The 23,802-nt window shown below is 44.3% G+C and overlaps 2 long non-coding RNA genes across 2 annotated transcripts in view; both read right to left on the minus strand.

The window, feature by feature from the left end:
• Positions 1-23,802, minus strand: part of LOC131402138 (uncharacterized) — a 145,616-nt gene that overhangs the window by 29,765 nt on the left and 92,049 nt on the right. The gene's annotated exons all lie outside the window — the stretch shown is intronic.
• Positions 19,954-23,740, minus strand: LOC131402137 (uncharacterized). Its single transcript, XR_009218306.1, has 3 exons — positions 23,659-23,740; positions 23,242-23,309; positions 19,954-20,015 (listed from the first exon to the last, which is right to left on the minus strand). It is a non-coding gene; the product is annotated as an uncharacterized LOC131402137 (long non-coding RNA).

Here is a 23,802-nt window from a genome sequence, read left to right on the forward strand (position 1 = left end):
ATGTGTTGTGAGGGGGAGCTGGAGCCCTGCTTCCTCTGGCTTCTGTTCCCTCATGGACGTCTCCTGTCCTGGATGAGACAGAGGCTCAGGAAACCCGGGAAGAGCACAGCTGGACCCTGAGGAGGAACACTCCCAGGGAGGAGGATTTTAGCTCAAGCCAAGGAAGGAGCCCAGGATGGGGTGAGCTTCCTACCACTGGGACCAGGAGTCAGGTCATCGAGGCCCTGGCAGGAGGGGCCTAAGGATTGTGTGAAGGCTCAGACCACAGACTTCAATCCTGAGAACTGAGTAAGGAGAAGGAACGGTTACCACGACTCCAGAGAGGGGTTCCCAGGGACTCCCACATCTTACCTTGGCCACCTGGATCCAGAGCTCCACCACCCTGGCCCTGTCCTGGGCCGTCATGCTCGGGTCCCCGAGGCAGGTGGTGATGACATATTTGACCACTCTGCTAAAGTGGGTCATGGTGGCATGGATAGTGGGTGCAAGGTGCTCATTGGCCCTATTTTCCCACTGGGACCAGATGGAGTCCAGGAAGTCGTGGGACATCACTTTCTTGAAGAGCTCCTGGGGAGGACAGGGAGTGTCACCCAGCCCTGCCACAGCCCAGCTCAGCGTCCGCAGCCCCCAGTCCCAGGCCGGGTCAGTGATGAGAGCTGGAGCTCAGGATGCTGAGAATGCGGCCTGAGACTTGTGGGAGTTCCTGGGTGTTGCCTGTGTCCCCTGAGGGTACCCAGCACAGGATGACCCAGGACCCGATACTGTGGCCCAGGGATATGACATTTGCTCACCGCCCAGTCTCACTTCGTCCAAGTACCAGAACTCGGCTCCTGCTTGACCATCTCTAGGGACATCTTCCAACCATTCTGATCATCCTGGGGTCTGACTCCTCTTTCAGATGCACATTCCCCCAAGGGAGCAACAACCACGGGCTTGGTTTGTCTGCCATGTAGTCATGTACACATGAGGTGCCTAATAATTGCTGAACCTGTTGAGGCCTCCTGGGCAAATGAGTGAACTACCCAAGGACGAGACAGCACTTCAGTGTGCTCCTTTCCCTCACCAAAGCACAGACTCTGCCCAACTTCCTCTCTGCTCCACCTCATCCATCTGTACAGCCACTCTGCATGGCAGCTGCTCTCAGTGTCCATCTCTACTGTTCACATGAGGACAGCAAAGGCTTGGGAGTTAAGAAGGCTGCTCAGGTTACATGAGGGTAAGCAGGGAAGCTGGACCGAGATCATGGGATTCTGGATCAGGAAATGGCAGGTCTGGGGCAGCTCATGGCACAGGGAAGGCCGGCCCCACCTGCCCTGAAAGCCCCACTGCTCACCACATCCATCAGTGTCAACTGCTCTGCCACCAGCCAGGGAGGGAACTCCAAGAAGTCAGGATTCTCCTCCCTCAGAAGGTTCTTGGTGGTCACGTCTCAGGGGCAGGTGGGTTCTGGGGCTGGATCTGGCTCTGCTGTTATCACTCCAGGTGGAAGGAGGATTCTCCCTGGAGCCAATGGTCCATCTGACTCCTGCTCAGGAGCTGGCACTGGGGCTGGAGCTGATGTTGGTGGTGGCTCTGGCCCTGGAGTGACTGATGGAGGTGACACTGGCTCCAGCTCTGGCACAGGTGGTGGAACTACAGCTGGAGCTGGATCTAGCCGTGGAGCTGGCCCTTGCTCTGGCTCTGGAGCTGGGGGGAGCTCTTGAGATGGTACTGCAGCAAGAGAAAGAAACAATGTCACTCAGGTAGCTGACTTCCCCTGTGCCTGTCAAAGACAGGAAAGACCCCACTGTCTTGAAGGGAACAAAGCCTCTGAACACTCAGCAAGTTTTCTTCCAAGACTACTGTCACCTCACCTTCCAGCTCTGCCTCAATGAGCCGTGGATGCTCCAGCTGGACCTGGAGAAGGTACACGTGGCCCTGCAGCCCTGAGCCAGGCAAGCTGACATGCAGAGAGGCCAGCTTCACCGTGAAGCAGGGATAGTGGAGGGGCTCCCAGAAATCCTGCCCTGGGTCCAGGCAGGTTCATACCAGAGAAGAGATGGCACTGGGGGAGGCAAGTGGGCAACAGAGTCAGAGGCCTGGCCTTTCCCTCCACACTTCTCCCCCAAGGCAACTGGTTTGGGACTGGGCCCCTATGCCTGCCCCTTCCCATCCAAGGGAGAGCCCCACGACAGCAGTGGTCCCTGTGAGGCTATCCTGGCAGTGGCAGGTCTGCTTATACAACAGGTTGAACACAGACTCTGTAGTGACTCTCTTCTTGCTGACACTCTTCTCCCAAAGGGCTGGGACACAGCCCAGCCCAGCCCTCCATGCACTTGTACAACTGGAGTGAGCACTGAGGCAGATTTGTGAGCAGGTTGCTCACACATCTCCTATCTTGGGCCTGGAGGTTGATTTCAGAAGAGGTGGGTGTGGGGAGGCAGATTTTGATGGGTCTGTGGTGGGAATGGGTCTCTTGGGGACAACTCAGCCAAGCCACCCCTCTGATTCCCAGGGGTCCTGACACCCATCCAAGCTCTTTAAGTCCTGTCCTCTTGGATTGGAAGCCACCAGACCTCGGCCTTCCCATGGAAATCAAAAGATGCATGAGGGGGCCGGCCCGGTGGCGCAAGCGGTTAAGTGCGCGCGCTCCGCTGCGGCGGCCCGGGGTTCGCTGATTCGGATCCCGGGCGCGCACTGACTCACTGCTTGGTAAGCCATGCTGTGGCGGCGTCCCATATAAAGTGGAGGAAGATGGGCACCGATGTTAGCCCAGGGCCGTCTTCCTCAGCAAAAAAGGAGGAGGATTGGCGGATGTTAGCTCAGGGCTGATCTCCTCACAAAAAAAAAAAAAAAAAAAAAAGATGCATGAGATGTGGGTTCTGAAAGGCCCGCCCCAGCCACAGCCCCCATCTCTCCCTCCACACATTGTTCTGTAGAGACAGGAAGCCCTTCTTCGGGACCCAAAGACCTCTCACGTTTTCCGATGGTCCTGTGCTCTGCCCTCCTGGCTGGAATAAGGAAAGATGCCTCTAGATGTAAAGGAGGCTATCAGGGCACCACTTAGGATGTACGATGGAGGACAGGACCTGCGAATGATGTCCAATGTGACTGTCTGACTCTCAGACGACAATTGAGGCCCAGCCATTGTATCTCCTTTATTCACTGAGCTTTACTAAGTGTCTCCAAAAGTCCCGCATGTAGTAGGTGCTTAATCTACATGGTTGCATGAGTGAAGTCCAACCAGAACCGTCCCAGACACCTTAGTGGTACTGGGGCCCCTCTGCTACCACAAGAGATCCCTGATTGGCTACCACAAGGAAAACGACCAAGACCAGCTGGACAGAATCTCCACCTCCTTGACAGGGTGGTTTCCATGTGCTTTTCCAAACTCAGAAAGGCCACATCCCAGAAAAGGATGAGGCAGACTACTTTTCGTGACAAAGAGAGAAATAATAATCATGAAAACCACAGCATGTCTACAGCCCTCTCTGCAAATCCAGGCACCAGGTAAGCACCTGCCATTGCTGATCCCATTAGTCCCTACATGAGCACCATGAAATTTATCCCCCCCCCCCACTTTTCAGAAGAGCAAACTGAGGCTCCGTGAGATGCGAGGATTTGCCCAAGGTACACAGCTGGCAGAGGGCAGAGTTACCACTGTGCTGAGGAGGGAGTGGTTACTCACCTAGTAAACAGCTGGTCCAGGACCCGGTGGGATGTGTCTGAGGCTGATTAGTTGACCATGAAGGTGGTGAAGCTGGAGATGTTCCTACTCAGTAAAGTTGGTGCCATGGACTCTGTCAGCTTCTCCATCATGCCGCCTGGAAGGCACGCATCCTGCAGGCCTCATTTAAATTCACAGTGGACTCATGCTCACACTGGGGGAGAGGAGGAGGGACATACAGTCAGTGACACAATGGTGAACCACCAGGAGGACTGAGGTGACTTTCTATCCTCCTGTGAAACTTGTGGAGAGGGGTGGAGGTCCAGATTCCTTTGAGAGTGGTACTGTGGGGCACTCTAGTGAGAAAATTCGGGGCAGCTGTTCCCAGCGGAATCTCAGATTTGAGTCTGGATTCTAGTACTGCATTGATCATCTCAGGGCCCTGGGTGTGAAGAACCCTCTGCACCCACACTCACATCAGACCAGCCCTGGTCATTGATGGACTGGTGCACCTGTGTCCACTCCAGGGAGATGGCAAACTGGAAAGCATCCACCAGCTCCGTGACCATCTCCTGGGTGCAGCTCTGCAGTGACAGTACACAGTAGTCAGGCCAAGGGGGATCAGGGGTCTGCCTGGACTTTGCCACAGTGGGAAACCCCAACACAGATCAGGCACAGAGCGGCATCAGCACAGACTCCACCAGGGAAGGAATGAGAGGCACCTTGAGGTCCTGGCATTCACATGCGGATGGAGGAGCTTAGTCCCCAGCACTCACCTTCCTCTCCTGCAGCCAAGATCTTGAGTACAAACATGACACACTGCCCGAATCACACCATCTAGCTTCCTGCTCCTGCCCAGCCTGGATCCTCCACATCCCCAACTTCCCTAACTCCACTTCCCACCCAAAAACACACAATGAGGGTCAAGGAGTGTGGGGCTGTCCTTTTGGGATCACAGTTCTGGCCTGACCTAGAGTGGCCTGCCCTGGCCTAAACTGTTACCTGATTGTTTCTCCTGCCAAAAGGCCACACACATTCGAGGTGAGGGCTGAGCCGATGTCTAAAGTGAATTAACATGCTCCCATTCTGGGCTTTCCGGGGGCCAGAGCCTCGGAAAGTCACGGGACAACATGAGAACATCATGCTGTGTCGAGTGTCTCCACTCAAATGAACATGACAGGAGGCTGTGATTAAAATGTGGGTGCCTGGTAACCAGAGTTCTAAGTTCTGTTGGGGGCTGTCACCAAGGACGTGAGGTCACTTCTTCAAGGTTCTATTACTTGACCCCTTCCTTCAATGAGACCCACCCTAATCCCCCACTAGGCTGTTGGCTGCTCTCCCTCCTTGACCATGTCATCTCCATCACTGTACACAAATACCCATCACCACCCTCCCCACAGCTCCTTGGGAGTGGATCCAGGTCCCAGCTTTGAGGAGACAGAGCTGAGGTCAGACCTCTTTTTTCCTACCAGTTCTGTGTCCTGGAAAAGCTGCTGTGCCTCTCAAGATCTCCCTAGTCTCCCAAGCTGCACAATGAGGATTGCACTAAAAACAGCTTCCTAGGGACCTCATCAGGTGTATATGCGATAATACGTACAACACCTGTGGGCTGGTGTCACATGTGTCTAATGCAGACAATTAGAGATGGAGGAAGTACAAGGAGTAGGACATCACATAGAATAGCAGTCAGAACTTCTCTGGGTCCCAGATGTTTGATCTTTGGTAAGACACTGCCACTCTGAGCCTCATTTTCAGGTCTGCGTCCTGAAGGGGTTGAAATTAGAGGAAATTCAGACATTGTGATCCACAGGCATTAACCCTTCCACGGTCCCGTTTTACTCAGAATCAGTCCCAAGAGCCTCATGTTGGCCTATGTGGTGGCAGCCTCCACAATGTTCCCAATGCTCCTTGCCTCCTGGAGTGCACATCCTTGTGTCACCACTAAGTGGTCAGTATCTGGCTTCTGAACAACAGAACACAGCCAAGGTGATGGGATGTCATTTCCAAGTTTTAATTACAAAACGTCTGTCACTTCCCACTTACTGAATTACTTGGGTTCCCTACTTACCTCCCTCCTTCTGTTTCCATCTCTCTCTCTCTCTCACTCTTACTATCGCTCTCTATCAAATCACCAGAACTGGGAATGCAAGTGTTGATGTTGTCAGTTGCACTATGTAGAGGCTCCATAGGAGAGAACTGAGGGAGTGTCCAGCCAACAGACAGACAGGAGCTCAGACTCTCGGTCCAAATGGATCCTGACAAAACCCATGTGAGTGATCTTTGGTGGAAATCTTCCCCCATTGGAGCCCTGTGGAGACCACAGCCCCTGCTTCACAGAGACTTTGAGGCAGAGGCACCCAGCTAAGCCATGCCTGATGCTTGGCTCCCAGAAATTGTGAGATGATAAATATTTGTACTTTATAGGTGGCAGGTTTTGGAGTAATGTCACAGAGGAACAGAAAGTAACAGTCTGCCATGTCCCAGGATCCAGCCTGATCACCCTCCTCTCTCCCCTTCTCTCTCTTTTCAGGCTCCCTCCAGCCACACTGGTCACATTTCTGACCTTCCCTGGTCAAACTCGCTTATTTCTGTGAGTTTCTGCAACAGGGAGCATTCTCCTTGACACACTAACTCTTCCCAGACATAGGCAGGGGTGCTTACACTTATCATTCTGGTCACAGCAAAGGTCTGAAATGCCTCAGGGCAGCCTTTCAGAACCTCCCAGCACAGTCTCTACCATCACAGATCTCACATCCAGAAGAGCATTACATGATTTCCTCCTCCTTCCTCCCATTGAGATAAAATGAGTGCATGAGGAAGGGCTGTCTACTTTTGCTGAAGCAGAGGCAACTCCTTCTGGTTATACCAGGCACAGGACTGTCTCTTCCAAGCCGAGTTTTTCCCACCACGAGTCCATTGTTTAAGGAAACCGTCATTCCCTCTCTTTCATGGGTCTGGTTTCCCCAAGAACACAGGGAACCAGCCCCTCTCCCTGTGCTGCATCACCATAAACCCACAGCCAGAAGATAAGCACCGGGTTAAAACACCACCAGATCCTGAATTCAGTCACTGCTGAGACCCTCCCATCAATGTTGTCATTCAATGGTGACTCCTGAGGACACCTTTCCCCTGAGACCCACTCCCAGCCTGTCCTCAGCTTCTTATAACAACACTGAGATTCCCTCAGAGTCCTCCCAACCTGGGCAAGAAACATTCTGAAATGATCTCTGTATTGATTTTCAGGGACTGGAGACACCGGTAGATGTAATTTGAGTGTGTATGTGCAGTAGTTTCTACGCAGGTATTCTATTTTTCAGACACAGATAAAATAGTGTGGCTACTCAATGCACAAAGAAAATGGATAACCGATCAAATTTTTTCATGATGTGAAGTCTTTAGAGAGTAAATGTCATGGTTAAGAGCACAGACTATGGAGCTAACTCCTCACGTCCAAATTCCAGCTCAATCTCTTATTAGATATTTGTATTGACTGAGTTCTTTACCTGATTGGTGCCTCAGTTTCTTCATCTGTCTGTTGGCAATATGATCAGCATACCTATTTTGTAGGTTTATGGAGAGTATTAAAGGAGTTAATGTTTGAAAAATGCTTGGAACACCTAGCGTATTACCAGTGCTGTACCTATATTTTAGAAAATCTTCTGACACTGCCTGTGAGCCCCAGAGGGTGAGCCTGTTGTCTGGATGTACACAGAAAGCACTCCATGGCATACGATGAATAAATGAATGAACAACATTGGCGAATGCATTACCAATGTCACCTATGTCATCCTACAGGCATTCCCAAGCCGAAGCACAGGCAGACATTCCTGCTCTGTCCTGCATCACATTCTCTCGAGGAATCACTGGGGCTTCTTGGACCCTGGTAACCGTGCACACTAAAGGTTCTTTTCTGTCAGCAAACCCCAGTCTTTGTCCAATTGCTGCAGCTCACAGGGTTTATGCTCTGATCCTTGTCTTCACTCGAGGGAGAAGTGCCATCCCCAGAGCTGGGCACACGCAGAGCCTGAGCCTTGGAGAAAATGATTCCCTGGCCCTGGGGCAGGTAGAAGAGCTCAGGGACAGAGTGGGATTTGGGGAAAATCCTCCAGGTGTTGTCAGAAGGGATGGAGGCAGGGGATGTGTCAGAAAGGACTGGTCTGGTTGGTGGGCCTTGGTGGTTAAATAGTAGGAGGGGGTGGGAAGTTTCGTAGGTTCTGGCATAATACAATGAATATGATGGTCATGAAATCAGAATCAGCCTGATTAAGGCCAAATTAACCCAATGTCAGCTGTTCCCTGACTCTCTAATCCAGTAGTGACTTATAATAAGGGTATTCGTGTTCTATCATCTCCTTTTCATTGATTGGCTAGAGTAATTATTCTTTACATAACCTGTCTATTTTTACATAGTAAAGAAAAAGTGAGTTTTAAAACAACCCTCCTTGGAAAAGTCTCCCTAACATATTGAATTTATAACAGAAACCAGCACAGGAAATTCACCACATATCTTGAGCTGTATTCTCTGGTTTTAGATCTTCCTAGTTGGTAAATTACCTTGACTTCTGCCTTCTTTCTTGAGATTAGTCCACTTAGGACTAAGTAGGAGTGCAACCTCATGCCATGGGAGAAGAGGTGGGACTCTAGGAAGAGGTTTTTTTCATTCTGTCAGTGTGTGCGTGTGTCTGTGTGTGTGTATGACAGTTTTTGCTGCATCTTGCAGTGTGGGTCAGTGTAGACTCATATTCTAGGGAAAAAATGTCCCTAACCACTGTCTCTGGACTTTATTTTCACTGATGCCTTCAACGGCACTGTCCAATAGTAACATTAAGCACTCTATATTATAGAATTTAATTTTTTTCTTAATAGCCACATTTTAAAAAATGAAATCCGACAGGTGAAACTAATTTTAAAAGTATATTTTAACCCACTATAACCAAGATATCATCAATGTGGGTGCACTCTACACAAAACTTCATAATGAAAGAATTTACATCTTTTTCCTGGGTTTAATAAATCCAGTGTGTACTTCCCACTTACAGCACAATCTCCATTTGTAAGTTGAGTTTTTTCAAACATATTCTCTGTACTGAGATTTAATGTTCACAGTTGTCAAATAACAGTCACTAGGAGTGGAGTGGATGATAATTTCACTACTGATTAAAGCTCTAATGGAGCTATGAACACCAACTGGTCAATGGGCTAATCAAATGAATAGTCATATAGTACAGAAGAATGGTATGATTTGGGATTTAGAAAAGGACTTGGGAAAGTGTGTCCTGACAGGAAGCACCAGGGATTTTGTTGTTGAGAGTGACAAGGACAAAATGAGAATAAAGTCGTACACATAAGTGTCTAACAAGATGGGGGAGAAGAAATGACATGCAGTAGTCCTGAGTTTTGACCTCGAGCTTTCTGTTATTGACTCAAATCTCGTTGATGATGTCCCAGGACACAGGTCAGATTAATCCCCACAGGGAGAGAGGGAGGGTAGAAGTACAAGGCATCTGACATAATTGTCCTGGGAAGACAGGCTTTTTTTATCACTCTGATCCACATTCACAATTTATTTTTATAGGGTAAGAGGAAAAGAAGTATGATGATCAAATCATCACAGAGGAAGCGACATGATTGTGGAAACCAATCCAACCAAAAGCCTGGTTTGAGAATCTCCATCCCTTTGAGGATGTCCAGTTACATATTCAAGAGGCCAGTTACTAGAATCTCATCCTATCCTGGCAATGAGGTCAGATGTCATCAAAGGGAGGAAACCTTGGAGCAGCCCGAACAAATCTGCTGAAAGAAGAGACTGCAAGTTTTTCAGGTCTGCAGAGTGCAAGAGAACTGTTAAGTCCTTTGGACCTTGCCAAAGCCCTGCTGAATCTTGCACTTAGTTGCACAGGTGCATCACTGCCAGGTGTGCTCGCAGGTGGTCTGAATTCCAGTACCATGCCCACCCCTGCCTGGTCTTCAGATTAAGCACAGACTATCCTAGGAGCTGCTCTGTACGTCCCACAGCTCCTTTGCAAACAAATTCTGGTGACTGAGGAGGATATCAGGAAACAGGACGAGAAAGTGAAGACAGCAAGAGAGAGACTGGCGATAGCACTCATGCAGACAGACTTGCTAGCGAGGCAGGGAGAGTGAGTGGCCAAGAAAGACATCCCGACAAACACGATGAAGAAAAGACAAAACGGTGCAGATGACATGGAGCTCACACTACATTAATGCCTCTGCAGGGGTCCTGATGTCTTCTTGCTTTGAGCTCTTGAAACTTTAATATGTACCAATAGTTTTCTTTTCTTTGATTCCTTTGCATGACAGAGAAGATACAGACAGTGATCCTTCTGAGGTGAGAGATTGAGTTTCAGGTGAGGAGAGAAAGGAGATCTTTCTTTCTCATTTTGTTCTCTCATTTTCCTTTCCTAAGTGTTATGCATTTGTATTTTAAGATCAACAGAGAGTTATCACAGTCAGGGGATTCTTTCGAGTTTTGCCCTCACAGTCACAGAGAAAACATACCTAGTCCAAATGGATTGTCCTTTTTGTGTAATATTCCAATAGATTCCAACATAATATTTCACTAAAGAGCTGTTATATCTGTCTTCTCAAAAAAGACACCTACTTCTGGGTCTCTATGTTTCTGGTATTTGTTGCATGTTGAATCACAGCCGCACATAATGAAATACTGGATTGTCCCTTTTTTTAGATTTATATGTGTTGGAAACTTCATTCATGAAAATTGATATGCCATTGCGGTATCATGCTGTCAGGAGAACGACTGTTTTCAGCATCACAAGTCTCACAATAAGCCAGTGTGTTGGGATTTGTCTATTTGCCTGATCGAGTATGTTGCACTGTTCGAATCCTCTTTTTCATAACTTACTTTTGTCCCACAGATTTATCAGTTTCTGAGAGCAATGTGTTAAACAATAATAGAGTGTCTTAGTATTTATATCTTCCCTAAAAAATGAGTTATTTTTTAGCTAAGTCTTCTCTCCTTTATACTTCCATGTGGTAATCATCTGGAATTTTGGTTCTAATGTATTTTTAATGTCTTGTTTTAAAACTAATACTAAATTAGACAGACTGTTTTTTCCTTTCCTCGTGACTCCTGTTATCTTTTCCTGGGTTCACTTTTCTTCTTCCTGATGTACATTTTTACCGCTTCTTTCACTGCGGGCCTGTGGGAGGTCAACTTTGAGTCTGTTTGTAGGTCAGATAACGTCTTACTTTCTTTGACACATATTTTGAATAGCTGTTTATTTAAGCTTTGTTGTAATTATTTTCCTTCTTTGTCAAGTTATTTAATATATCTGAGCCTCAATATCTTTAGCTTAAAATGGGAATAAAACCCTAAAAATAGTGACTGTAACTGAGATAATACACGCAGAGCTTGCCAGTCATGTTGCTTAGCAGAAATTAGTCAATAATGATAACTATTATTAATCATTATAATGATATTATTATAATAATGTAATATATAATAATATATTAATGTATAATAATAATTAAATATTAATTTATAATTATAATGTACAGTGTATAACGTATAATGTATGTAATGATTAATAATATTGTTAATCATTATAATCTTCAAGTGTGCATTCTCAGAGAATCACTGCTTAAGATTGAGAATGTGAAGCTCACACACAAAAAGTATGAGAGAGTGTCACGACTGTGAATTTAATTCTCAGCCCCTCGATATCTTCAGCTGTGGTCGTCTGCACAGTGTGTACAGATAATGTAATCTGTTCCCACAGACCCACGGCAGAACAGCGCAGCCTGCCTCATGCCTGGGATGCTCTAGACTGCTTGTTGGGGAGTCTCTGCTGTGAGGCTAATTGGACTCTGTACAGAGAAAGATGAAAAAGACTCTTTCTGTTCCCTCAGTTTTCTCCCCCCGAGTTTTATTCACTTTTACATCCAGAGCAGATACTCTCTTCCCAGAGCCTTGGTTTTTCTCTGGGATTCAGGTTTCCCAGACAGCTAGTCATTTCAGCTCCCAAGGCCCTAGGTGACTGCAGAGTCATGTCTCACCCACTCCTCCCAACTTGGCCTGTTTCCCATCATGGAGGACCCATGAGTGGGGAGAGGAGCCATCGAGGGAGATTGATCTGGAAGTCCTGGTGAATCTGAGCTTCAGAGAATGAAGCAGAAAAGGGGAAACTGAGACTGCCAGGGCTTCAGTGGGGGAGGAATATGGAGGAACTGAGAGGGGTGTGATGGCTGCACAGAGTCAAGGGGAGGGATGTTTCAAAGTTTCCTAAGAAGGGAAACCTTGCACTGAAGTGAGGATTCGATATTACACGATGGCAATATCTTTGCTGGTTTCACCAATTCTGGTATCCCTGAGGGATGAACTGGTGTGACACCACAGGACAGAAATTCAGTCATTTTCAGGACTTAAGGAAGGTGAAATCTTTCAGCATAGTCCCCTGTAAGCCAGTTAGGGGCCAAGTCTAGAAAGGCTCGGAGCCTGTGTCCGTCCAATGTAGGTTCGTTGTGTTCCAGGCAAGTTCCTCTAGACACCAGCTGGGAAAACGGGACATCAGACCTAGTCAGATCTAGTCATCGCAGCTTCCGTAGGTCGTCATGAGGCAGGTAATAGCCCAGGCGTCATCAGTGGACCTCATAGTTTTCCTCCTTCTTCCGCTGACAGACAGTGACTTATGAGGTGAGGAGAGCGCATCAGAATGGTCCAGTCAGCTGCCCAGTATGAGAGACTCCAGGGGAAGGAGATGCCAAAGCCACAGAGACCCGATGCCTCCTATGTCTCCTTCTTCCTTTTTTCCACTTAATTTTGACCCTCAGTCCTCTTTTCCTCCCCTTTTCCCTCTTTTGGCTCTCTCTCCCTCTCTTTCCTCTACATGTTCTAGCATAATTGAGGTATTAACGACATACAGTATACTGCATACATTTAAAGTGAACAATTTGATACATTTTGATTATAACATATTGAACCATCACCACAATCAGGAAAAGGAACACCCATCCAGCCCAAATTTCCTCATGCTCATTTTAATTCGTCCTTCCCTGCCGTTTGCAAACACATTCTCATTCCCAGGCAACCAGTGATCCGGTATATGTCCCTATAGATTTTCCTGTATTTTCCAAGAATTTTTATAAATGGGATCATATACTATGTACTCATTTTTTACTGGCTTCTTTCAATCAGCATAATTATTTTGAGATTTATGCTTGTCATTGCATGTACTATGAATTCATTCCTATCCTCAACCCTTCCGTGGCAGCACTGTACACACGCCCGAGTGCTTCCCAGGTTGGCGTGAGAGCCAATAGTACTGCTGCATCCGCAAAAGTAGGAATGCATCTTGGTGCAACTCTGGGAGGGGTTGGCTGCAACCCTGGACCTGCACATGAATGCTTTCCTGGGTGGTTGGAAAGCCCACCATGTCACTGCAGTCCCAATGATTTGGGAATGCTCAGAACCCATGAAGAAACCCCACACGCCAAGCACAGAGGCTGGCATGAGCATAAGAAAAGGCAGCAGCAGATATACGTGCACATGCAAATGCTTTCCGAGATGGTACAAATACCCATAGTAGTGCTGCCGTCTCACAACTGAGTACGTGTCTCTGTGTAGCGGCAGCTCTGAGCCCATTGTGAATGCTTTCCCAGCGGGTGGGAACAGCCACAGTACCCACACAACTTCCAGCATATGGGGTGGGATCAGAGACACAGCTCATGCTTCCCCCACAGTGGCAGCAGGTGGAATCTGTGACCTGATACTACCACAAACACACAGGCAAAAGATTAGTTCATCAAAAACCATAAGAAACTACACTAACAATTCAGAGCAGAAGGAAATGACAAATCTCCAGAAATGAACCTTGAAGTCACAGAAATTTACAATCTAAATGACAGAAAATTCAAAATCACTGTCATAAAGAAACTCACCAAGTTACAAGAATGTTCAGACAGTTCGATGAACTCAGGAATAAAATTAATGAGGAAAATGAATACTTCATTAAAGAGACTGAAACTATTAAAAAAAAACAAGCAGAAATTCTGGATGTGAAGAACAAAATTAATGAGATAAAAAAGAATCTAGAATCCTTAAAAAATAGAGCTGATATTATAGATGAAAGAATTAGTGATTTAGAGGATAGAAATATAGAAATGCTTCCAGTGGACGAGGAGAGAGCACTCAGATTTTTAAAAAATAAAGGAATTCTTGGAGAAATATATGACTCAATAATAAAAGCAACATAAGAATTATACGTATTCCAGAGGGAGAAAAGAGAGAGAAAGGAGTAGAGAGCTTGTTCAAAGAAATAATAGCTGAGAACTTCCCAAACCTGGGGAAGAACTGGACCTACAAGTACATGAAGCCAAGAGAACGCCTAATTACATCAATGCTATAAGACCTGCTCCAAGGTATATAATAGTAAAATTGGCAAAAGCCAATGACAAAGAAAAAATATTAAGGGAAGCAAGATAGAAGAAAATAACGTACATAGGAACCCCTATCATGCTTTCAGCATATTTCTTGGCAGAAACTTTACAGGCAAGGAAAGAATGGAATGATATATTAAAAACACTGAAAGACAAAAACTTTCAGCCAAGAATACTGTATCCAGTGAAATGATCCTTATGATACAATGGAGAAATAGAAGTTTTCCCAGATAAACAAAGGCTGAGGGATTTCATGGCCACTAGAGCTCCCATACAAGCAATGATCAAGAATGCCCTCATACCTAAAACACAAAGAAGGAAAATGTCTACAAATCTTTGACCAGAGTGATAAATAGACAGAGAAAATCAGAAAGCTACAGCTCTGTTTCACAACAGGGTAGCAAATACTTATTATAACTTAAAAGAAGAAGGGAAGGAAAGCATCAAAAGTAACTATAAACAATTCAACTTAGTCACAAATGCACAACTCAAAAATGAATAACTTGTGACAACAATAACTCAGAAGGAGAAGAGGAAAGAGATGGAACCTGCTTAGACTAATGGAGATAAGAGGCTATCAGAAGATGGACTATCTCATCTATGAGATCTTCATACAAACCTCACAATAACCAGCAAACAAAAAATCAGACCAGAGCCATAGATCATAAAAAAAGAGAAAACCTCCACAGAAAACCCCCAAAATGAAATGGTAGTCAGAAACACAAAGGAAGAGAAACAATGGAAATATAGATTAGGTGGGATTAAGCCCTCATGTATCAATAATCACTCTAAATGTAAATCGATTGAATTCTCCAATCAACAGACACAGAGTGGTGGCGTGGATTAGAAAACAAGACCCAACAATACGCTGCCTCCAGGAAACACATCTGAGCACAAAAAACAAACAGGCTCAGAATGAATGGATGGGAGACAATACTGCAAGCAAATGGCAAATAAAAGAAAGTAGGTGTTTCCATACTTATATCAGACAAAGCAGACTTCAAGATAAAAAAGACTATGAGAGACAAAGAGGGGCAGTATATAATGATAAAGGGGACTTTCCACCAAGAGGACATAACACTTATAAAGATGTATGCACCTAACACAGAAGCACAAAAGAATATAAAGCAACTATTAATAGACATAAAGGGAGAAATTAACAGCAACACAATAATAACAGGGGACCTGAACACCCCACTTACATCCATGGATAGATCATGCAGAGAAAGGCAACAATAGTGGAATTGAATGAAACATATGATCAGATGATCTTAATCGATATAGAGAGAGCATACCCTCCCAAAACAGCAGAATACACATTCTTCTTAAGTGCACATGGAACATTCTCAACGATAGACCATATGTTGTGAAACAAGGCAAGCCTGAATAAATTTAAGATTGAAATCATATCAAGCTTCTTTTCTGACCACAATGCTATGACACTAGAAACCAACTACAAGAAAAAAGATGGGGAAGTCACAAATATGTGGAGACTAAAGAACACACGACTGAAGAAACATTGGATCAATGAACAAATGAAAGGAGAAATCAAAAAAATATCTGAAGACAAATGAAAATGAAAAGACAACAAAACAGCTCTTATGGGATGCAGCAAAAGCAGTTCTAAGAAGGAAATTCATAGCAATACAAGCGCACCTCAACAAACAAGAAAAATACCAAATAAGTAACCTTAAACTACACCTAATAGAACCAGAAAAGGAAGAACAAATGAAGCCCAAAGTCAGCAGAATGAGGGAAATAATAAAAATTAGAGCAGAAATAAATGAAATAGAGACTAAAAAAAACATTAGAAAGGATCAATGAAACAAAGAGCTGGTTCTTTGAGAAGACTGAAACAAAATTGACAGACCCTTAGCAAGACTTACTAAGAAAAGAAGAGAGAAGGCTCAAATACATAAAATTAGAAATGAAAGAGGAGAAATTACAACAGATACCACTGAAATCCAAAGGACAGTAAGAGAATACACTGAACAACTTACATGCCACCAAATTGGATAAACTAAAAGAAATAGATGAATTCATACAACCTCCCAAAGCTGACTCAACAAGAAATAGAATAAATGAACAGACCAATAACAAGTAAAGACATCGAAATTGTCATCAAAAAACTCCCAAAAAACAAAAGTCTTGGACCAGATGGCTTTTATGGAGAATTCTCCACAATATTCAAACAAGATTTAATACCTATGCTTCTCAAACTATTCGAAACAGTTGAAGAAGATGGAACACTTCTTAATTCATTCTATGAGGCCAACATCACCCTGACAGCAAAAGCAGGCAAGGATAGCACAAAAAAGGAATATTATAGGCCAATATCACTGATGAACACAGATGCAAAAATCTTCAGCTAAATATCAGCAAATCGAACACAGCAATATATTAAAAGGATCATATAAGATGATCAAGTGGAATTTATACCAGGGATGTAGGGTTGGTTCAACATCCGCAAATCAATGTGATATTCCACATTAATAAAATGAGGAATAAAAATCACATAATCCTCTCCACAAATGCAGAGAAAGGATTTGACAAGATCCAACATCCATTTATGATAAAAACTCTCAATAAAATGGGTATATAAGGAAAGTACCTCAACACAACAAAGGTCATATATCACAAACCCACAGCCAACATCATACTTAATGGTGAAAAACTTAAAGCCATTCCTCTGAGAACAGGAAGAAGACAAAGGTGCTCACTCTCGCCACTCCCATTCAACATACTACTGGAGGTTTTGGCCAGAGCAATTAGGCTCGAAAAAGAAAAAAAGGAATCCAAATTGGAAAGGAAGAAAGGAATCTCTTGCTGTTTGCAGATGACATGATTGTAAATATAGAAATCACTAAAGAATCCATCAGAAAACTATTAGAAATAATCAACAATTACAGCAAAGTTGCAGCGTACAAAATCAACTTACCCCAATCAGTTGAATTTCTATACTCTAATAATGAACTAACAGAAAGAGAACTCAAGAATACAATCTCATTTACAACTGCAACAAAAAGCAAAATGTTTCTAGGGATAAATTTAACCAAAGAGGTTAAAGACCTATACACTGAAAACTATAAGACATTATAGAAAGAAATCAATGATGATCAGAAGTAATGGGAAGATATTCCATGCACATGGATTGGAAGAATAAAGACAGTTAAAATGTCCATATTACCTAAAGTAATCTACAGATCCAATATGATCCCTATCAGAATCCCAATGACATTCTTCATAGAAATAGAACACACAGAATCCTAAAATATATATGGAATAACAAAAGGCCTCCAATAGCCAAAGCAATCCTGAGAAGAAAGAACAAAGCTGGAGGCATCACAATCCTAACTTGAAAATGTATTACATAGCTATAGTAATCAAAATGGCATGGTACTGGCACAAAAGCAGACTCATAGATGAATGGAACAGAACTGAAGGCCCAGAAAGAAATCCACACATCTGTAGTCAGTTAATCTCTCACAAAGGAGCCAAGATCATACAATGGAGAAAGGAAAGTCTCTTCAATAAAAGCTGTTGGGAAAACGGGACAGACACATGCAAAAGAATGAAAGTAGATCGTTACCTTCCACCATACACAAAAATTAACTCGAAATGTATAAAAAACTTGAATCTAACAGTTGAAACCATAAAACTCCTAGAAGAAAATATACGCAGTACAGTCTTTGTCATTGGTCTTTGCTGCACCCTTCCCAATACCATGTCTACTCAGGCAAGAGAAAGAAAAGAAAAAATATACAAATGGGACTACATGAGACTAAAAGGCTTCTGCAAGGCAAAGGAAATGATGAACAAAACGAAAAGCCAGTGCCGGCCCCGTGGCTTAGTGGTTAAGTGCACACGAACCGCTACTGGCGGCCCAGGTTTGGATCCCAGACGCGCACAGACACACCGCTTGTTCGGCCATGCTGAGGCCGCGTCCCATATACAGCAACTAGAAGGATGTGCGACTATGACATACAACTATCAACTGGGACTTTGGGGGAAAAAACAAAGAGGAGGATTGGCAATAGATGTTGGCTCAGAGCCGGTCTTCCTCAGAAAAAAAGAGGAGGATTAGCTCGGATGTTAGTTCAGGGCTGATCTTCCTCACAAGTAAAAAAAAAAAAAACACGAAAAGACAACCCACCAACAGGGAGAAAATATTTGCAAATCATATATCTGACAAGGGGTTAATCTCCAAAATATATAAACAACACATACAACCCAACAACAAAAAAAACCAGACAATCCAATCTAAAAATGGGCTGAGGATATGAACAGACATTTTTCCAAAGAAGATATATGGAAGGCCATCAGACACATGAAAAGATGTATAACATCGCTAATTATTAGGGATAGTCAAGTCAAACCTACAATGAGAGTTCACCTTACACCTGTCAGAATGGCCATAATTCCCAAGACAAAAAATAACAAATGTTGGAGAGGATAAGGAGAAAAGCGCACCCTCACACACTGCTGGTGGGAGTGCAAACTGGTGCAGCCACCAGGGAAAACAGTATGGAGATTTCTCAAAAAAACAAAAATAGAAATACCATACCTTCCAGCTACTGGGTATTTATCCGAAGAAATTGAAATCAACAATTCAAAGAGATTTATGCACCCCTGCGTTCACTGCAGCATTATTCACAATAGCCAAGACATGGAAGTAACCCAAGTGCCCTGCTACAGATGAATGGATAAAGAAGATGTGGTATGCATTATATACAATGGAACACTACTCAGCCAGAAAAAAAAGACAAGATCGTCCTGTTTGCAACAACCTGGATGGACCTTGAGGGTATGATGTTAAATGAAATAAGCCAGACAAAGGCAAATATGGATGATTTCACTCATATGTAGAAGATAACCATACACAAGAATAAAGAGAACAGATTAGTGGTTTCCAGAGGGGAAGGGGGCTGGGTGTTGAGTGAAAGAGTTAAATGGCCACATATGCATGGTGATGGATAAACGTTAGACTACTGGAGCTGAGCACGATGCAGTCTATACAGAAAGTCACAAATAATAATGAACACCTGAAATTACACAATGTTAAAACCCTTTATAATTTCAATAAAATAATTAAAAAAGAAAAAATAATTCAGTCTATTTTATGGTTGAATAGTATTCCAAGGTGGGGATATACCACACTTTGCATATCCGTTCACCAGTAGATGGACATTTGTGTTGTTTTCCGTTTTTGTCTACTATAAATAGGTTGTTATCAACACGTGTGTACAAGTCTGTGTATAGACATATGGGTTTATTTCCCTTGGATGGATTCCTAGGAGAGGAATGGCTGGGCAGACGTATGTAATTATTAAAGACACATCCAAGCTATTTTTCACCAGCACTCGATGAGAGTTTCAGTGACTTGACATCTTCAACAACACTTGCTATAGTCAGTCTTTTTAATTATAGACATTCTCAAGTGTGGTGGAATCTCATGATGACTGTCACTTGGATTTCCCCAATAACGCATGTTGTGAAGGAGAAAGCAAGACACGCACAGACTGGGAGAAAACATCTGCAAAACATATCCCTAGAAAAGGACGTGTATTTATAATATATAAAGAGCTCTTGCAACCCAATAGTAAGAAGACAAGCAGCACGTCATGTCTAACCAGGAGACAGCAGGTCAGGCCTGTATAAGCACCAGGAGTCCCACCAAGAAGATGAGGATGAGGGCCCAGAAAAGGAGGTTTGGGGAGACAAGTGGTGGGGTGAACCACCTCCTGTCATCGCCCGAGGACTCCTGCTGACCCCACTGTGCCTCAACCATCCTTGACAAGGTTTGGTCAACTTTCCTCATCATCCAAAAACCTGTTCACCTGGTTCTCTTGGATGAGGCACAGGATCAAGATACTCGCCTCATACCCTGGGCTGGGGCTTCCTGCAGGCTTACCAGGCTTCACAATCAAGGTGTCATCTCTGTTGGGAGTATATTCTGGAAGTGAATAAAATGGAGAATGCATGTGAGTGTGTTTCACTCTTTTTAATATAACTTTTTAGACACACAGAAAAATAAAGGGAACAGTCTCATAAACATCCATCATCTAGATTTACCAATGTATATTCCATCCAATTAAAACAATATTTCATCAATGTATAAATTATTAACACTTGCCACACTTGATTCATCCCACGTATTCAATGAAATATTAAAGTCAAGTAGACATCATGATGTTTCACCCCATTTTAGTTCCATCTCTAAAAAGTGGGCACACTTTGCTACAAAATCCAAGGCCATTATCACAGAACAAAAGTGTAATTAATTAAACCAAATTCATACATCTGGGCACAGATGAGTTAATTTGAATGGACTTTCTTACGACAGCCATGGGGAGAATAGGTCATCACTGTTGGCAAGCCTATGGGATCTCTCTAAATTTGTAAATTCACACTGAAAAGTGTTCTTCCGTGCCTAGGAACACATCATCCCCTTCTCCTTTATCTATTTGCTTAATATTCATTTTCTAGGATTAACCTACAATGTAATTTCCTGCACGAAGTCTTTTCTGATTTCCGCCTGCAAGTATGAGTTCGTTCACATCAAATAATTGATAAGTTTCAATTCTCTATTCTTGTTATTGCCAGCTATAACATAAACTCCAGGAGAGTAAGACACACAGCATCCAGTGGGAATGAGTGGAGGGGTGCAGGTCCCCCTATGTGTACCTCTATCCAGACAACCACTTAGAGGTGTGCTGTCTCATATGCAGCAGCAACAAGTCTCTTTTTGAATTAAAATTAACTTTAGTTAAATAAAGTAAAAATTCTAGTACCTCAGTAACATTAAAAATCAGTAACAATATAGACGAGTCACAATATCATCCTTCGAGCACTCAACAGTCACATGTGGCTATGCACTGGACAGCACAGATATAGAACATTCCACCACTGCAGAAAGTTCTAGAGCATTGGTGCTCATCTAGAGTGGGACTTGGCAAACTATAGCCTGTGGATCAGGAAACAGATCCACCCCCAAACCTGCAAGTCTGCTTCACACACAGCTGGAGGCCCTCACTGACCATCTGGCCCAGTGGCTTTCAGTGCAGAGATAAGGAAACTAATGTCCAGAGAGGGGCGGTGACTAGTTTGAGGTCACAGAGATGTCTAGGAGAAGGTGAGGGCCACCTATATTACACTGGTGTCTTTTTCTCTCTCTCAATGGTGGGGAAAGACTGGGGGACTGTGCCACCACCTGCCAGCCTGAGAAAGTTCAATGCTCTCTCAGCCCCAGGTATCCAGAGTCCCCAGAAATGCCTCACTTCCTTTCCCAATGACCAGGGAGCCTGACCATCCCCAAGGACACTCTTCCTGTCCAGGGTCAAGTTCTGCAGCTGGGTACCATTCTGGGTCAGCCACAGGAATCCTCATAGATGGCAACTCTGTCCAGTCTCTGTGCCAAGGTGGCAAGGTACACAGGGAGTCCACTCCAGTGTAGTTACTGTGGGGGACAGACCTGGAAGGGCACAAAGGATGAACAAGGGTGTCTGGAATTCTACCCTGATTTTAGATACCCTGCTTCTGGGTCCTGTCCAAAAGAACTTTCTGCAGTAATGTAAACATTTGTCTGCACTCCCAAATACACTCATTATTAGCCCCATGTTGGTATCGAGCACTTAAAATGTGGCTAGTGTGTGTGAGTGAGGAACTGAATTTCTCATGTAATTTAATTTCAAGTACGTAATATATAAGTAAATAACCACAGGGAGAACATTTTTGAAACTTTGGAGTAAGGACTTCTGAAAATGCATAAAAACAATGAGAACACTGGTAAAAATGGTCAAAATCAACTTTTCAGAAGCCTAGAAATTAATCAAAGGCCTGTGAGATTTTGAGGAGGGTTTAGTGAAGACACACGGTGGAATCTTGATAAAGGTAGCAAATTTTGCGGCACTATAACTTTCGCTATTCCCATCCTGCTCTCACAATATCCTCCATAACTTTGAAAACCATCAGTCTTAGAACCATGGTAGCTGAGACAACCATCAGCCAAGCAGCCATAATGGGTTTAGAGTTCTAAAAAGAACCATCCCCGTCGAACTGTCACTAGCTGACCTGCCTGGCAGCTCCCTGAAAAAGCCCCATGTTAAGGGCTTGTCCTTACTTGACTCAGAGCTTGCCCAGGGTGGAATGTAGGTCCCCAGGTACTTGGTAAATACAATCAGCGCTAATTGTTTTCTATTGTAGTGGCCTGAGGGAGTGATTCCAGCTGAGGCGGGTAAGAGGCGAGCCAAAACCTTGGAGGAAAAATTGGAGGAATGAGATGTCCACGGGGGGCTTTGAAAGCTGCAGTGTATTTGCGGACATCTAGAAGACCACAAAGGCTCAGGGATGTGGCAGGCCCAGGACAGACTTGAGAACATCTTAATCTCTCACCTCTAGTTGAAGGGTTGTCTTAATATCTGAAAACTTGATTATATAATACACCATATTACTAGACTAAGGACCAATACCACGTATTTTCAACCATATATATAGAAAAGAATTTCACAAAATACAATGCCCTTCATGCCTAAAAAAGAAAACACTCAACAAATTAGGAATAGAAAAAAACTTTCTCAACTTATAAATAGCATCAATGAAAAACCCAAGGCTAACACCATGTTCAATGTGAAAGACTGAAAATTTCCCCCTAAGACAGGGACAAGACAAAGATGTCTTCCTTCATCTCATATGTTAATAACAGGTACTACAGGTTCTAATGAAGGCAATTAGGCAAGAAAAAGGAATAAAAGAAACCCAGATTGGAACGGAAGAGGTAAAACTATTAGTTTTGCAGAGGAGAAGACATTGTATATACAAAAACCTAAAAAATACAACCACCCCCACACACAATATGTGAATCGTATCCCAACGGTGTATAAAAAATTTAAATTGCCCCATGTGGTTAGTGGCTTCACTATTGGAGAGCACAGTTAGACTGCTGATATTTGTTGAAAGTCTCCAGAAGAGGAGGAGGAGGAGGATGCTGGAGGTTGGTGGCCTCAAATGTTAATGCTTTTCTCAACCACCGAAAACCTATGGATGGAGATGGTAGGATTAGCTGACAGGGATGTGGGGCAGAATGGGCACCATGTAAGTGACTTCCAGATCAAGGATGTGTCACGGGAGCTCAGAGCCATCAGCCATCAGCTCAACCAATGCTTCCAATCTCCTCAACCTACATCAAGTCGGTGACCAGGCAGGAGTGGAATATGTCTCACAGCTGGCTGCCTCTGTAGAGCTTGGTGACCTAGAACAAATGGGAGGGAGAGTGGCTGAGACGGATGTCTCCTGTGGACGCAGGGGGCCACTGGAGCCAGTGAAAGATCACAGACCTTGGGGCAAGGGAGACCTGACTTCAAATCCTGGCTCTGCCCCTAACACATTGTGTGACCTTAGGCAAAATACTCCCCTTTCTGAGCTTCAGTTTACCTACGTGAGAAATGGGGAAGGCAGCTAGGACATCACCTCTGGAAAGTGAGAGAACCCAGACAAGCAGGGAAAGTGAAGAATTGAAACAATAATGTAACAGATGTAAGTCAAGCAGAGGAATGAGGGTGCTCTCAGGGCAAGGAGAGACGGGAGAGGGGAGACCCCACCTGGTCCTGGGTGTCTCTCTGCAGGGCGGTGTACTCCGAGGATGTGAGCTCCGGGTTGCTGAGGTTCCAGCTGATGCTGCGGAAATGTAACTGGTGCTCTCTCTGCATGCATAAACTCCAGGGTGCAGAGCCTGGAGACACTGA

The sequence above is a fragment of the Diceros bicornis genome (assembly GCF_020826845.1).
Source record: "Diceros bicornis minor isolate mBicDic1 chromosome 30 unlocalized genomic scaffold, mDicBic1.mat.cur SUPER_30_unloc_3, whole genome shotgun sequence".
Taxonomy (NCBI): Eukaryota; Metazoa; Chordata; class Mammalia; order Perissodactyla; family Rhinocerotidae; genus Diceros; species Diceros bicornis.